Here is a 4,058-nt window from a genome sequence, read left to right on the forward strand (position 1 = left end):
ATACAACAGTTGATAGACAGAATGCAGAACAATGCCCAATACAGAGATTTGGTTGTAAATCCATCAATTTTTTGCTTACCATGCTATTCCAGTTTGAAACCAGCCATATGTAAATTAGTCTTGACCCTGTGCCACATGGGAACAGCCCAGACCGAACTGCCAAGCCAGGTCCTCCCTGAACTGGACCTAAGAATCCTAGAACTGTTTTTTTTTTTTTTTTGGGGGGGGCAAAAACTTTTATTAAGTGCTTAAAAGTTGCGATACATAGTTTTTAAGGAAGTGGTACCTCACCCCTTAGGGAAGGCAGTCCACTTTAACTTTTCAATCAATGCATTGAAACATTTACATTCCATCAGTTTGGGATTCAGAAATATTTGCAGATAGCGTTTACGGTTTTAATGGGGACGCCACTTTAAAGAGTACAGTGGGGAAGGAGGGTTTTGTCACAGCTCTTCCTCTTCCTCACTTTCCCTCTTTTCCATGGCTGCATAGTCTCTAAGCAGGCTGAGCACCATCCTGCGGCACCCTTCTCTGTTTACCACCTCTCCATTGGTCACCAGGCGGGTTCTGGCAAACAGGAGAATGTCCTTAATACAGCAGAGGAGTCTCCAGCACCCCTGGATAGCTTCCTCTGTGTGTGTCCCCGGAAACAGCCCGTACAGCATGGACTGGTCCGTAATGTTCTCGTAGGGGATGAGGGCTACCAGTTCTTGTTGTAAGGCAGCCCTTAGTTTTGGGCAAAGGGGCAGGTCCAGAAGAGATGGTGTGCAGATTCCTCTGCGGGGCATCCCCTTGGGCAGTTCCTGTGTGGGCACAGGCCTCTGCTGTGCATGAAGGACCTCACTGCCGGCCCCCCTTCACAGTCATCCATGCTATGTCCTTGTGTCTGTTTTTCAGAATTGGGGAGGATACATTCTCCCACACGTGCGTTGCCGTTGCTGGTGGCAGGTCGCTCACTGGTTTAGTGGTGTCCCTGGTCCTGATCAGTTTGCAGATTGTCTTGGGCTTCCAAAGGCAAGGAGTGACACAGTTCAGCCCAAATTCCCCCACAAACTTTTCTACCTCCCTGTAGTACCATGGGAGGTCCCAGTTGAAAGTCATAGCATTCTCCCACTTATCCCATCCCAGCCGTCTCCACACCGGGAGGAGGAAAAAGCGGAACACCTTGTAGGCAGAGTGGTCCTTGTTCACATTTAACAGGGTTATTCGGACGCAGCCACACACAAAGAAGGCCCTGAGGATCGTTGAGATGTCGGGGACTGCCTTCCCCCTTTGCGGTGCTCCTTGTGCATGACTGACCGTTTCACCCTGTCCATCTTGGAGTGCCAGACAAAGTGGAACACCATGCTGTTGATGGCCCGTGCTACGTTGGCCAGGAGTGGCCAGGCCTGTGTCACATACTCCAGCACGGGCAGTGCGTCGTTCCTGAGCACCAGAGCCTTCCCTTCAATGCTCAGGTTTCTCAGGCTCCAGAGGCCCAGTTTTTGCTTCACCTTGGCCAAGCGTTTGTTCCAGCTCTTCGCTGCTGCCCCTGGTCCTCCAAACCAGACGCCGAGGATCTTCATCAGTCCTGCCTCAGTGGGGAAGGGGAGAGGCTCGTTGAAGAGGTCCCATCGCCCGAAGAATTTGGTCTGAGACTTGTCCACGTTGATTTTCGCCCCTGATGCCTTGCCGAAGTCTGTGCACGCCTCCAGCAGAGATTGGACTGATTCCGCATCCGCGCAGAAGAGGGTGACATGGTCCATGTACAGTGAACACTTGACTTCCTTCTTTGCGTCGCCGGGTGTCTGGATCCCTCTGATGTTTGGGTTCTTCCTGATGTACTCAGCGAGTAGCTCTATAACCAAAACAAACAGAGGTGGCGAGAGCGGGCAGCCTTGTCTTACCCCAGACCTGATAGGAAAGGGGTCTGTTTTACAACCATTTACAATGACTGAGCTGAAGACGTCTTTATACATTACTTTAACGTAACCGCAGAAGCGCTCCCCCAGCCCAAAACCGTGCAGTACCCTCTCCATGAACTCATGGGAGACGCGATCAAATGCCTTCTCCTGATCTAGACAGACCAGGGCAGCCCGGATCTTGCGGTCCGTGATGTACTGGATCGTGTCCCTTATCAGTGCCAGGCTATCTGCGACACTGCGCCCCGGGACCCCGCAGGTTTGGTCTGGGTGAACTAACTCTCCCATGGCGCCCTTCAGTCTGTTTACTAGTGTCTTTGCAAGGATCTTGTAGTCTACATTCAGGAGAGAGATGGGGCGCCAGTTCTTTAGTTCACATCTCTCCCCCTTATGTTTATACAAGAGAGCAATCATTCCCTCCCTCAGTGTGCGGGGCATGATTCCCTCCCTCTCCATCTCCTCATACACCTGCAGGAGATCTAGTCCCACTAGGTCCCACAGTGAGGCATAGAACACAACTGGGAGACCGTCACTACCTGGTGTCTTTCCTGACTTGAAGGATTTAACTGCCAGGTGCAGCTCGTCCACAGTCAGGGGGGCATTAAGGGCTTCTCTCACTGTTGGGGAAACAGTTCTTGGGATACCAGACAGAAACTTTTCTGCTTGATCTCCCTCTGACCTCTTCTCTGAGTAGAGGTCCCCATAGAAGTCTGTCACTACCTTCCTGATGTCCTCCCTTGTGTCACAGAGGATTCCCTCCTTATTGCGCAGTTGAACCGGAGGGGTGTGCGCAGAGTGGATTTTCTTAAAGAAGAAGGAGTTGCATTTCTCCCACTTCTCCAAGTTCTCCACCTTGGAACGGAAAATGATCCTCCTGGATTCGTCATAAAAGTGCTCGCTCAGCTCTTTCTTGACTTCTTCCAGAGGGCTCATGACGTCCCATCCCCGGGTATCACCTGCCTGCAGTACCTCTAGTTCTGCAAGAGAGAGCTATTTGGTGCTTTAAAGCACACAAATGCACTTTTAAGTGCTACTGCTGGAGTTTTGCCTGCTGAGGATACCTGCCTGCTGAAGACCACTGCCTGCTGGGGACTCCTGCCTGCTGAAGCCACCCGCTGCCTGGAGCTGCCTGCTTGCTGAAGTCTACCTGACCTGCTGGAGCTGCCTGCCTTGCTGGGGATGCTTTGACGGCTGGAACTGCCTGCCTGCTGTGGACTGCCTGAAGAAGATGCCTGTCAGCTGGAGACCCCTTGAACTGGTTTCAGAGGTTCACCTCTTTTCAGCCAAGATCACTTGATTCCAGGGGTATGGAGAGCACGGAACTCACGTCTGAGCATACCCGTCACACTCGGGGTGACAAATGCAAAAACAACAGTTGATGGATAGAACGCAGAACAATGTCATACATTCACCCCAGTACAGAGATCTGGGCCTAAATCCATCGTTTTTTTGCTCACCATGCCATTCCATTTTGAACCCAGCCATATGCAAATCAGTCTTGACCCTGTGCCTCATGGGAACAGTCCAGCCCGATCTGCCAAGCCAGGTCCTCCCTCAAACACTCTGTCCATCATCCCCTTTGGTATCGCTTTGTTCGCCCTAAGTTGGCAGGGTATGATCAGACGTGGGTCTCTTGCTCACTTTGCCACTGGATTCAAGATAGCCTGGCTGATGAGTGTTATGAACCCGAAACCAGCCCAGGATGCTAGTTTCCAGTCCAGGGAAGACATGGCTTGGCAGTTTGGGCTGGACTGTTCCCATGAGGCACAGGGTCAGACTGTTTTGCATATGGCCATGTCTGAACTGGGGTGGTGGAGTCAGCTAAAGAATGATGATGGATTAAACCCAGATCAGTTGACTGGGGGTGAGTGTTTGATTTGCTCAAACGCTCAGTCCATCATCCCCTTTGGTATCGCTTTGTTTGCCCTAAATTGAGAGGGTATGCCCAGACCTGGGTCCCTTGCTTACTTTGCCTTTGGATTTAAGATAGCCTGACTGTTGAGGGTTATGAAACCGGTCCCAAGATGCTTGTTTCCCGTACAGGGAAAACATGGCTTGGCAGTTTGGGCTGGACTGTTTTAATGAGACACAGTGTCAGACTGATCTGTATATGGCCATGTCTGAACAGGGGTGGTGGAGTGAGCTAAAGAATAATGA

General features: G+C 51.3%; 1 pseudogene; it reads right to left on the reverse strand.

Moving 5' to 3' along the window:
• Positions 1-443: 443 nt before the first annotated feature.
• Positions 444-1,745, reverse strand: LOC146835347 (uncharacterized; annotated as a pseudogene).
• Positions 1,746-4,058: the final 2,313 nt, after the last annotated feature.

This window comes from Triturus cristatus, chromosome 4_2 (genome assembly GCF_964204655.1).
Source record: "Triturus cristatus chromosome 4_2, aTriCri1.1, whole genome shotgun sequence".
Lineage (NCBI taxonomy): Eukaryota > Metazoa > Chordata > Amphibia > Caudata > Salamandridae > Triturus > Triturus cristatus.